We start from the raw sequence: 12146 nt of genomic DNA, 5'->3' as shown, positions 1-12146 counted from the left end.
GCACTGTTTGATCAGACGAGTGCCTCAGTTCAGGATTGTTCTTTGACAGCTACAGAAACAGCAGGACGATCAGCGCCTTCAGGAACAGATGAATTTGATCTTGAGGCTGTCGTAAAACAGGTCCCTGAAGTCTGAAGACTCTTCAAATAGTTTGGGCCAGCAAGGAGCAGCTGTACGTGGCGGCTGCGGTAACTCGGGGCTCCGAGTCTCAGAGAGCGTGGTGAAAGGTGACCCCCAGCTGGCTGCTGGAGGAAGCTGAGGCAGCGTTCAGCTCTAACCTTTGCCTTCTTGGCTGGCATCTTTGCACTCCTGCTGTCAGTGGGTGTTGAGTGTCCTTCCCGGCAGCCTCAGAACGTGCCCTCAGATGTAGGCAGCATTTAGCAGCTAGAATTCCCTCAAATAGAAAGAGTACAAATGATGCGTTTTCTGCTTTTGCTTTGGAACTCTTAGCTTGAGGTTTTCCTGCAGGCCATGAGGTTTCTTGCAGCAGCAGGGATGAGTTGTGTTAGCAAGAGGCTGTTCTGTGCTTCGACTGTGGGAAGATGAATGGTTACGTGTGCACCGTTAAATATAACTTGACACCTAGCACACCGCACTTGCAGCCTGTGGGGTGCTTTAACAAGCAGGTAAATCAGCAGAGGCTGTTTTGCAGCCGGGGTGATGCTGGGTGATTAAAAAGCAGGGGCAGAACAAGGAGTTTCTAGTGTTTGTTCTTGCTTGTCATCCGACTCTCCACTTCCACTGTTCTTTAAAAAAAACAAAAACAAACAAACAAACAAATAAAAAAAAAAACAAGCAAGGGGTAAGCATCTTAATATCTTTATTATAAATGGAAGGCACAAAAGAGGCCAGCAACAGAGACTGTCCAAGAGAAATGCTTTGTGCTTTATAAACAAACAAGGAAGTACCCTTAGGTGGGTGTGATAATCCTCCTCTAATGCGTTTTTGGGGTGCAAAAATAGATTTGTTCCTTTCTTGCTCTTCTCTGCAGGACAAAGGCAGAATAGGCACTGCAAAGTTAGACCAGGGAGGTCAGTTTGTTCCGTACTGAGAAAGACAAGCCTGTAAAACAAACTAGACAGATTTTCTTTGTACTATTCATCTTCCTTCAGCAAAGGCAAAGCTTATGACACTTGTTGGTGTGTATTTCCAGACCCCCAGCTACTGGCACTGTAGCGCATCTCTAATTCTTTGGTACAAAAGGTTCAAAATCTCTTAATGCAAAAATTTTACCAGCACCCTGGAGCAAAAAAAAAGAAATCTAAAACCCTTACCAACTTCTATTACAGACCTGCTGAGTGCACCAGAGTTACTCATTTTTATTCAGGCTTTCAGGGGCAACTTCAGTTGGTTTAGCGCTTGGATTGCTATGTTGGCAGATGTCAGTTTAAAAAAAAAAAAAAGCTTTTGAGGTCCTTTTTAAAATGAGACTGCTTTTTTGGAATTTGGAATACTGCAAGGTATCGTTGGTTTTGCTTTCTTCCCATTCCTTAGACCAGATCCATTCAGATTCTGAACAGCGTTCCCGGTGTGTTCAGGAAAATGGAAGGCAACAAGCAAAATGATGAGCTCCTTGGGCAGTCAAAAGAGCTAAATCTGGAGAGTGTTTTGAGTCAAACTTCCATGCTAAGGAGCACCAGTAATTGTTAGAAGTAGCTGCAGAGGAACCTGCATGGCACTGGGTGTGTTTCTGAAGGTGCTAAAGGTCCGAAGTGACGATTCCTATCCATACTAAAGAAGAGAAGGAAACCTTGCACTTAACTACTGTTTTTATTCCCTTTGTCCAGCAGTCAAAAGCAGTAACTAATATGAGAACCCAACTTTTCCTCTCTTTATTTTAGATTTGGGAAAATTCCCTGCCAAAACAATATTTCCTGGAAAATTCACTAGTGTTTGTGTGAGTAAAAGCTTCCAACCTTTTATTATTAATTTGTAAGAACTGTTTCATCCACTTTTGTCCAGAAGAGTCAGAAATAATTTGCACAGAAATGTGCAGCGTTTTAATGAAAGGATTCAGAATCACTCTGAATTGAACTTTATCTGGTCTGGTTGCAGGTTTTGTGACATTTAGTGTCTTTAAAAAAAAAAAAAAAAATCAAAATTTCTGACTTCATATCAGAAAAAAAGAAAAAAAAATGCTTGTGGCGAAATAAAATCTGTTGCAGCTCTGCTCATCGAAAACTCATTGGCTGTTAAATTGGACCTAAGTCGTCTTCTCTAACCTTTCATGATCCTGCAGCAATGGCTGATGATGGATATATGGATTAGGGAACAGCACGTGATGGCAAACCTGTGGTATTTGCTACTGTACTGGGTCTGGCTGGAATGTTTACTTTCCCTGCAGCAGCCCATACAGTGCCGTACTCTGTACTTGTAGCTGGAACAGCAGTGTTATCACCCCAGTGTTGTGTGTACTGCTGAGCAGCAGTGGCACAGCATTGGGCCTTTCTCTAACCCTCCTAGGGGGTGGGCAAAAAGGTGAGGAGAGAAACATCACTAGGGCAGCTGACCTAAACCAATCAAAGGGATATTCCATACCATGTGATGTCCCACTCAGCAATAAAAGGTGGAAACAGGAAGAAGAGGGGAGGGGTGGGCTCTCGTTGGGAAAACGTCGGTCCTCCTCTCGAACACCGGCTGCGTGCGTTGAGGCCTTGCTTCAAGGACGTGGTCAATCATGGCTCATTTGTGGGAAGTAGAGAGTAATTTCTTTCCTCTGCACTTCCATATAGCCTTCATTTATTTTGTTTGTTTGTTTTCCTCCCTTCTTTTTATTTTTCCTTTTCCCCTCCCTTTTCCCCTTTCCCTTTTTATTTCCCCTTAGTTAAATTGTTTAGTTCATGGTAGTCTTTATTTAATTATTATAATTTTTTCCCTTTAATTAAATTATCCTTATCTCAACCCGTGAGTTGTTCTTTGCTTTACTTCTCCCCCTCCTCATCTAAAGGAGGGGGAGTGAGAGAGCGGTTGTGGGGTTTAGCTGCCCAGCACGGTAAAACCACCACAGCTACAGCGCAGAAAGAAAAACCAAATTGCTTCCAAAAAATCAAAGTAATTCAAAATCCTTGGTATCATGCAGCCGTGCCACTGGCAAAGTGAGCATTCCCCTGCCTCTCAAAGCTTGCTGTACCCTTGATCTGCTGTCTTGCTGCTGTTAATTGATTGCAACTCTACATGTCTGATCAGGGCTACGAGTTGTTCTCGATATGGAGATCATACAACATCTACTGTGCACGCTTGTGTGTATAGATATGTTTATCCTGTATGCATGTACATCCGTATGCATATTTGTGTGCTGGCCCCCAGATCCCTCATGTTACAAAGCATCGGCCTCGAAGGCATACTCATCAAAATCTTTTGCAGAGCCTCCATTTTTTTCTAGTTCCCTCAAAATGAGAGAATTTTTACGCGTTCTCTGTGTCGAAAAGGCAAAAATTCTGATTTTCACTGTCGCTCTCGCTAACTTTCTCTCACTCCCTCCTCGTGTGTGTATAAACACAGATGTGTGTATGCGTATGCACATCTGTGGATTTAGATGCACTGGTATGTTTTTTGCTGTACAGGTAATAAAGACGGGGAAAGGTTTTTGTGTTTTCTTAATAGGTGAAGAAATCTTGAAGACCAGAGATTGGAACATGCTGAATTTTAAATTAAAAAAAAAAAAAAAAAAAGTTAAATTGTCCGGCTGTGGAAGATGGAGCCTCATTTTTGCAGCCACTTTGAATCACGAGTTCATCACTAAATGCGCTGTTTTTTTTTTGTTTTTGTTTTGTTTTGGTTTTTGTTTTTTATTTTTTTGAAGAGCTAACTAACCGTGGCTGCATCCAGTCTGAGAGAGCATTCAAATGGACTTGCTTCCTCTCTTAGTTATAAGCTGTTTAAAAGCGCATCCTATGTTTGAATTGTGGATGAGAGGTTCCCTTGGCAAAGTGAGGAGGAAAATTCTTCCTACCCCTTTATTATTAATTCACGGATTCAGTCTTGGTTCGGCCTACAGGAGCAGTTAACTGGAAGCCTTTGAAGATCGATAACTTTGCTGAGGTTGTCCAGGTAGGTGAAATCGAAGACCCACAGGGCCTGGAACGTGCTGTTTAATGCGTCCTAACTGTGTTCTAGAGAAGTTATTTGTAGCCATAGTTGATTATTGACTTGCATGTATCATCAGGTGGTTTTTTAAGGAGTGACTCCGTTTTCAGGCTTCCAGATGTGCTCCAAGTCATATTATTGAGGATGTGGAAGAGAACGCTTGCTGACAAAGCTCCTGGCAGCTTTACAGAACTTTAATATTTAGTTAGTTCATGTAACAGCTGATTTCAAGGCTTTGCTCTCTTTGAGAGACTGATAACTTGATTTGATTAACTGAAGAAAGCTGGAAAAATGTTTGTTCCTCATTATTTTTCACTTGTTACTTTCTTTCGGGTTACTTTTAAAAAGAAGATTTCACTGATCACAAGCCAGTAGAAGACTTTCAGCCCAAGCAAGGGTGAAGACAGCTCTCTCCAAGAGCAGAGGAAGTCCCTGTGGAGAGAACCCGAGCTTGTTAGCAGAACTCGTCGGCATGTCTAAACAAGGAGACGATTGCTACTTCTATTTCTATTCTACCTGTAGCAAGGTATGGCTGGCTTTCCTTTGCTTTGCTTTTTTTCCCCCTTTTTTTCAGGAAGGAGTAGATTAGGAGGAGGAAGCACACTGGTCTTTGGTTAACTTGAGAACCAGATAGATTGTGAATTCAGTTGTAGCACCATTAGGCAGCAGCATGGCCATTTTTGAGGCTGTACTCTATTTTCCTTGTTGGTTTCCTTTTGGTTCCAGGGAGACAAATGTGCCTACCGCCACTGCGAAGCTGCTCTGGGCAATGAGACGGTCTGCAAGCTGTGGCAGGAGGGTCGTTGTTTCAGGAATGTCTGCCGATTCAGACACATGGAAATTGACGTGAGTGCCTAACAATGTGTTCTCAAAATAAATCCACAAAAGCATTTTTCAGTGCCGTAGGTGTACTGATTGTGCTTTTGCAGGATAGATTTGTTTGCTTCAAAATCATACTGGTTTCTGTTACCAAGAGAGGGGGTGGGAGGAAGCAGAGGGAAATAAAATCAATGCCTTAGGTATGTCTTAGCAAGATATTTGTTTATTTTTTTTTATTAGATGCTGACAGTTTTCTCAAGAGATGCAGAATAGCTGTTAAATAGACTGCTAAAACGTGCTGGAGCAGGGGGGTAATAAACAGGCTGTTCTATCCTCATGGGAGCAGGCTTGATAATGAACTATCAGGTGTCTTCTGACCCACAGTCCTTCAGATAACGCTGTTGTAGCTGCCTGGGGTAGGAAGTGGGGAAAGTTAAAGGTGCAGCAGAACTAAGTCTCCAAGAAGTAGTTCTAGACAGGGTTAACCTAGGCAATTTCAGATGTTCTTTTTCCCTCTGAATAATCCTAGTATAATCCTAGGTGTATTAGTTTAAGCCACCCTCAAGTGATGTCTGAGAGTGCCTGTCTTCTCAAACTGAGTGATGACCAAACTAAATGTGCATAGTGGTTACAGCTTATGCAAACTTTGTGAATATGCCCAGAAATACTACACTTAACTGAGAAACTGACCTTTGGAATGCTGTTTCAGCACTGTGTTGTGACAGCTGTCACGATCTGGAGCTGTGCATCTCTTTGCAAGCCTCAGGTGCACGTTATCACGAGCTTTTCTTTCTTTCTGTCTTCAGAAAAAGCGCAGTGAGATTCCTTGCTACTGGGAGAACCAGCCGGGAGGCTGTCAGAAAGCCAACTGTGCTTTTCATCATGCAAAGGGACGTTACATCGATGGACAATTCTTACCACCAAGCAAGAGTGAGTTTAGGTCCTTTTTCTTTAAGCGCTGAAGAATTAATTTTGAGTATTACTTAGTGGGTGCCAATCCTGTAGGGGGCGTCAGGTAACTGTTCATTTGTGAGGGCAGGAAAAGGTCTGCAGTCATAGGTGTACTGCACCGAGTGTACTGCTGGTGTTTGTTTTCTGCTTTCGTGCTCAGCTTCTCTTTGCTTTGTGTGATGTTTGCCTTGCAGTTTGCTTCCTGTTGTTTCCTCTTTTGCTGGGTGGTAGGGAGATGTGTTGTTGTTGGAAGGGAAATCATTGTTCACGGTGTAAGCAGTGATGGGATGGGCAAAAGGAGATGCTGAATTCGTTGTCTGTGCGGGTTATCTGCCTTTGCTACCATCTCTTTGCATTGTGGTCAAAGTTTTAAACTGCCATATTACCGATGATCCTCCTCTTCCTCTAGCTACACTGCCAAGTCCGCCTGAGTGCGCGGACGATGATCTGAAAGTGGCTCAGATGTCACTGCAGCAAAACAAACTTTCTGTCCAGTCAAATCCCTCTCCACAGCTAAGGGGGTGACAAAAGTGGAAAACTCTGAAAATGTCCCAAGCCCTACACACCCTCCAGTTGTAATCAATGCTGCAGATGATGATGAAGATGATGATGGTGAGCATGTTTTGGTTCTTGGAAGGAATTTGTGCTGTAAATGATTGTGTAAATCTTTGTTTCTTGAAGGAATTTGTGCTGTAAATGAATGTGTTAAATCTTTGGTTCTTGAAGGAATTTGTGCTGTAAATGAATGTGTTAAATCTTTGGTTCTTGGAAGGAATCTGTGCTGTAAATGAGTGTATAAATCACAGATGACCTGAGGTCTGACTAGCGATAGGGCAGGCAGTCTGGCCAGGTCACTGGTGGCTTTGTCTGGCAGTCAGTGGACAGAAGCTGAAACGTTGGAGGAAAGCTTAGAACCACTCCTGGCTTTAGCTGGTCTTTTGTGTGTAAAGTTCTATGTGAAACTAGGAAGGAAATTTCTTTTTTCTGTCTGAAGAGCAATGTGTTGTGTAGTAGTTAAAGCTGCAGAGAGAATCTAGAGTCCTAGATGTTTTGTCCTAGTGTATTCTACTTAGGAGTTCATCAGGTCAGTGTAGCTGTTTAAAAACAAACAAACAAACAAAACAAAACAGCAACAAAGTTTTTTATATGAACCATGGGCTGAAGTGTCACTGCATGAGCTACGTAATCATGACCAACCTGGTCTATGCATAACTGAATCGATTTTTCCCCTTCAGACCAACTTTCTGAGGAAGGAGAAGAAACTAAAACTCCCGTCCAGCATCCAGCTGCGGAAGGCAAAAATGGATTACGGGTGATTTCCACTCGGAAAGGCAGTTCTATTACTACTAAACAAGGTATGCCAGCACCTTAGTAGGATAAATCAGAAGAACTTGACAGTTAAGTCAAAAGCAGCGTGGTGTAAAAACACAACAAAATGTAGGGGTGCTGAATGGAGTCGGTTATTTCCATGATCTCATTTCTGCCATTAATACCATCATGTGCCCATTGGGTCAGAAAGGTGAACTCCTTTTCTTTACTTTTGGAGAACAAAACAGGGCCACAGCATGGAGTTTAAATGGCTGCACGTGCAGCCTTGCAACCACTGCTGATAAGCCATATCTAACGATAGAGGGATCTAATATTGTGTAAATGGATTAAAATTAAAACTACATTTTGAACCCTGAAGGATGAAAGGAGGGGCAAAATGCCATTGGTTCTATGGCTCTTTCACTTGTGAGGAGTGTTGACAGGCTTTATTCGAAATACTTCAGAAAGTTCCTGAGCGCTAAGAAGCCTGAGGATCTGTGGTCCTCAGTGAGTGCCTCTAAGCCTGTCTCATGAACTGTTTCCTGTTTTCAGAGGGCAATCTGAATTTTGGAATAAAAACACTTGAGGAAATCAAATGGCAGAAGATGAAGGAAAAAAATAAGAGACACGGTGGTGAGTTAATATTGCCTACTTTCTTATCCTGTTCACGGCAGGTGATGGTGACTGGGAGCTGCTTGAGGGACAGACTTCCATTTTTAGCTGGGGGCATAAAGCAACCTGATTCTCAGCCAGCTGGTATTCTAAATGGGAGTCCAAAGGGCAACCAGAGGCAAATTAGTCACCTCTCTTCTTTACATGCTCTGCTTGCTGTATTTTTGACAGTAACAAATCATTTAAAGTTTTTTGTTCTTTGTGATAGTTTTTTATGTTGGGTAAACTTCCTTATGTTTTGGTTGCTCTGAACAGAAGGTTCTTCAAGATCTTCTCTTCGTCCCGTTGATTCTATGATTTTTCCTGCTCCAGAAGAGGAAAATGTCCGGACAGTGGTGAGAACTGTGACAGTGTCTTCCAAGAAAGGTAATAATGAATGCTTTTGTTTTGATTTCATTACTCCTAAACTGGAGGGTTAAGCAATAATTAAAACAATTCACCCATGTTAGCCTTCTGGTGCTGCCTTCTGTTCAAAACGTGCTTTTATGCTTAAAGTCCCTGGTTGTACTGGAAAGATTTGGTGCTCAGGTTAAGTGCAGTGGCAGGAGAAAAAAAAAAGTGTCAGTATGCCAATAGGGGGGTAACTGAAAAACAGAAGAGTAACGAGAAGAGCGAGCTGTAGAAGCCAGTGCTATATAAGAAGCAATTTCTGAAGCATTAAAGAGGCGTACAGTGGCAGGTGTGGACACAGTATGACAGGAGTTTGTGTATAAATTGTTTAGAGCTGTGCAAATGCCTTTTAAAGGGAAAAAAGTGTGGAAGTACTTTTACTTGTAGACATTCACCTTAGAAAGGAATATTTCTCAGCATTTGCACCTAAGAATATTCTGCTTGCTTATGCAGCTTTGTTCTGCACAAAGTATAGGTGTCAAGCAGACTCAGATTCACTCTCTACTATCTCAGCTGGAATTTGAAGCAAGCACTGAGACTATTAATATTTTTTTTCCATGTTAATTATAGTTAAAATATGAGTTTGTGTGGTCTAGCTGTCAAAACAGTGTCTGACTAGGGTTTTTTGGACATGGGCTAACAGGATAATATTTCTGTTGGCTACTGGTTTCTGTGAAATAGAAAAAAAAATTCCCTTTTGTTTTAGGGGAGGAACCTGTGGTTCGAGTAGATCTTGCTGATAGACAAGGAAAACGGAAAGCCTCCGCGGGTGAGAACTTTTTACGAGCTGTTACGTAGGTGCTGCCTTCTATATATGACTGCATTAAAGAGTATTTGTGATGTATGAAAGGAAAATACATTGCAGTGGAGATCTGTGTTGACGGCAGAAACGGAAAAAAAAAAAAAAAAATCATTTAGCAGCTGAAAGGCAATTCTATGAAAATATGCTTGAAAAAGAGAAGCTTATTGTTGACTGTTCTCAAACCTTCCTGCAAAGAAAAGTTCTTACAATATTCCTTGTTTTCTCTGAAGATGATGTAGGCAGCCTTCCAGTGAAGCGCAGCCTTGCTGAAAGGCTGGGGAAGAAGGTAGAGGCTCCGGGAAATGCTGACAAAGCACCCAAGAGAGAGACAGGTACTAAACGGGCATCTGGATTGGATTCCTGGGTTTCGTATTTAGTCTTTCTGTTTGTCCTTTTCCAGTGATGTTTCTTTTTGCATGTTGGCTGAGGTCGTAATCACTGGGATTCAAAGCTACCTTTCCTGTCTTGTTTTGAAATGTGAACCTGAAGTTGACATTATGCAGCCTCCCTAATTCGTTCTTTTTCTGTTTTGCAGTTCGAGTTCCCAAGTCTCTGAAGGACAGGCTGGGATTACCTCCTAAACAGACCAGTACTGAGAGAGGTAACAGCTAGATCTTAAATATGCTTTCTCCTCCTTCCTTTCCACGAACTTGGACTGCTTTCATACATCCCTACAAACTAATTTAAACGAAAACAAAGAACTGACGCCTCTTGGTTGAGTGCTGAAGCTCTTCTGACAGCCACTATCAGAACTCTGGCTCTAGGTGTGTGTTTATTTTCTACTTGTGCCTTGTCGAGGTTTTTAGCTGCTTCTGTGAACCGTTACGTACAATTAGAATAGAACCACTGCCAGGAGCAGGAATTTGAAATGCAGTCTGAAAAAGTAATAAAGTAAAGCAGCATTTCTGTGTAGCAGTTCTCTCTGGATAGGGCTGGTCTTCAAAATACAAGTGGCTCAGAGGAGGAGGAGAATGTTGTTCTAAGGATATTGTTCTAAGATGCATTATTGGGAACGCTCAAGATGAGTTTTCCTTAGTGCTCTGACAAATTTTGGAGACTTAAAATATTGCTGGACTCTCTTTAAATGTTGGTGCTTCTCCTCATTTCTTGATGATGACAGGGAAGGCTGCTAAGCCGATGGGAGAGATCCATGTGAAAACACTGGAGGAAATCCGTCGTGAGAAAGCTCTTCAGAGACGCGAACCTCAAGCCAAAGCCGAGGCTGAAGGGCACGGTAAAACTGAAGATTCCAGCGCAGGGGCAAGAGCTGCTCGTGCAGGTCGCATGCAAACTTTCTCTGAAGCCTTGTCTGAAAAAAAGAATAATCGCTTGGTAGAAGAGAAGAAAAAAGCAGGAGAATGCCATAGCAAGAGCAAAATTCAGGGTGAGTCCAAGAAGCAGCTCGCTCTGTCCGGGCCCAGCAAAGGGCAGGCGAAGGAGCCGGCAGGAAAAGTCAAGCCAGAAGGAGAAGTGCGTGTTAAAACCTTGGAAGAAATAAAGCGTGAGAAAGCTCTGCGGATGCAGCAGAGTGAAGGAGATGTGCCAGCTCCCTCAGCACAACCCGGACCTGCCCCAGCAGAGCAGAAATCTTTATGGAGCACAAAACTAACAGGTAATAAGATGCTTTAATGCCTGCCCCAGTGAGGTGCTTCCCATATTGAGCAAGTTCAGTTTGCTCAGGATCTGCTTCATGGATAAATGCTGAATGGCTTGCACATTGTAGCCTTTCTCTCTCTCTCTCATGGGACACAAGGAAATAAATGCACAAAGGAAACAAGTACCCAGCTTTCTTTATTTCTGCCGTTGACAACACTTTTTTTTGTCTTTTTTTAAAGCACCTGAAAAAGAAGAAAAGAAGGCAGTGGAATTGAACCGGCCTTTTCCTAAACTTTCCTCTGGACCTGATGTACAGGTGAGTCCTCTGTGAAGACACACATACATTCGTACAATTTCTGATAATTCTGACAAGTTTTGTTACTCACCGTGTGCCACCCTCTTGAGTGTGTTCTTACCCTTCAGCAGCTGGTAGGAGCTGCAGTGCAGTCTAAATCCTATCGCCAGCAGCATTTCCAGACAACTCTGTAATCCTCAAACTTGGAATCAGTCTGTTTATACCACAGCAAGAAAGAAACCCTGTTAGCACCAGCTGAAATCTACACAGTTAACGTGGAGGGAATTCTTTTTGTTCTTACTGACTTGATCTGTCAGACATGAAGGATTTAATACAGAAGGCCAGAGTTCTGTGTTCAAGGAAATCAATCTGTCAGTGGATACTGTATAGGGGAACTTGTATGACTTTCTGCTGCTTAAAAAGAATGTGATAAATAGATGTACAGCAGAACACCCTAGCTGTTTAAAGAAGCTTGCCATAGTGGATATTGCAGATATGTGAGACTGCGTCCATAGTAAAGCATGGCTCTTGTTACAGGCAGAATTTTATGGGAAAAAAAAACAAACAAACAAACAAACAAAAAAACCAACAGTAACCTGAACGAGATTAATATGCTGTTCCACATCAAGACCATTTTGGAGGGATTGCTGATCAGATTTTCTTAACGAAATCTCCACGGATTTTATTTATTTTTTTTGTCCTATTCATGCACTACTTTTCTTTCCTTCTAGCCCACTCAGCAGAGTGGAACTCGTAAATGTCCAGAGAAGAGCTTTGAAGAGAGACGGTGGGAGAAGTGGCAACAGAGAGAACAACAAGAGAAGCTTCGGCAGGAGGAAGCTGCTGTCAAATCTACTGCTGGCTTCTTTAATACTGAACCAGCAGGGAAAGTGGCAGCTCAATTTCAGGGCCAGGAAGCTAAAAGTAAGTGTTGAAGGTTAAGAGTTACTTAGGTTGTCTTCTGAAATACAGACAGAAGATGACAATTCTCATGCTGTAACTCTGGCTGGGTGCATTTTGCCACGCAGTGCTACGAAGCGAAGGGTGTACTTTCTTTTTCTTAGTTTGCTTCTTTTCCTGCCAGCCAGATGTTAGGTAAGGAACGGGAGACTAGAAAATGACACTACAAATGTGGACTTTGTAGAACAACTTAACTGTGGGACATCACTGCAAGGGAGAGGAAGCTGGTACAAGAGTTGCATACACTCTTGTCCTACTATAACTGCT

General features: G+C 42.4%; 1 pseudogene across 1 annotated transcript; it reads left to right on the top strand.

The window, feature by feature from the left end:
- Nucleotides 1-4558: 4558 nt before the first annotated feature.
- LOC309891129 (zinc finger CCCH domain-containing protein 11A-like) lies at nucleotides 4559-10657 on the top strand (annotated as a pseudogene). Its single transcript has 9 exons — nucleotides 4559-4612; nucleotides 4813-4932; nucleotides 5712-5835; nucleotides 6266-6468; nucleotides 7092-7211; nucleotides 7717-7775; nucleotides 9288-9360; nucleotides 9564-9629; nucleotides 10149-10657. The product of its transcript is annotated as a zinc finger CCCH domain-containing protein 11A-like (transcript).
- The last annotated feature ends 1489 nt before the right edge of the window (nucleotides 10658-12146 follow it).

Source organism: Aythya marila (genome assembly GCF_965140915.1).
Source record: "Aythya marila genome assembly, contig: HAP1_HAP1_SCAFFOLD_164, whole genome shotgun sequence".
Classification (NCBI taxonomy): domain Eukaryota; kingdom Metazoa; phylum Chordata; class Aves; order Anseriformes; family Anatidae; genus Aythya; species Aythya marila.
Note: the sequence above shows the minus strand (reverse complement) of the source record. Positions and strands in the feature narration are given on the sequence as shown.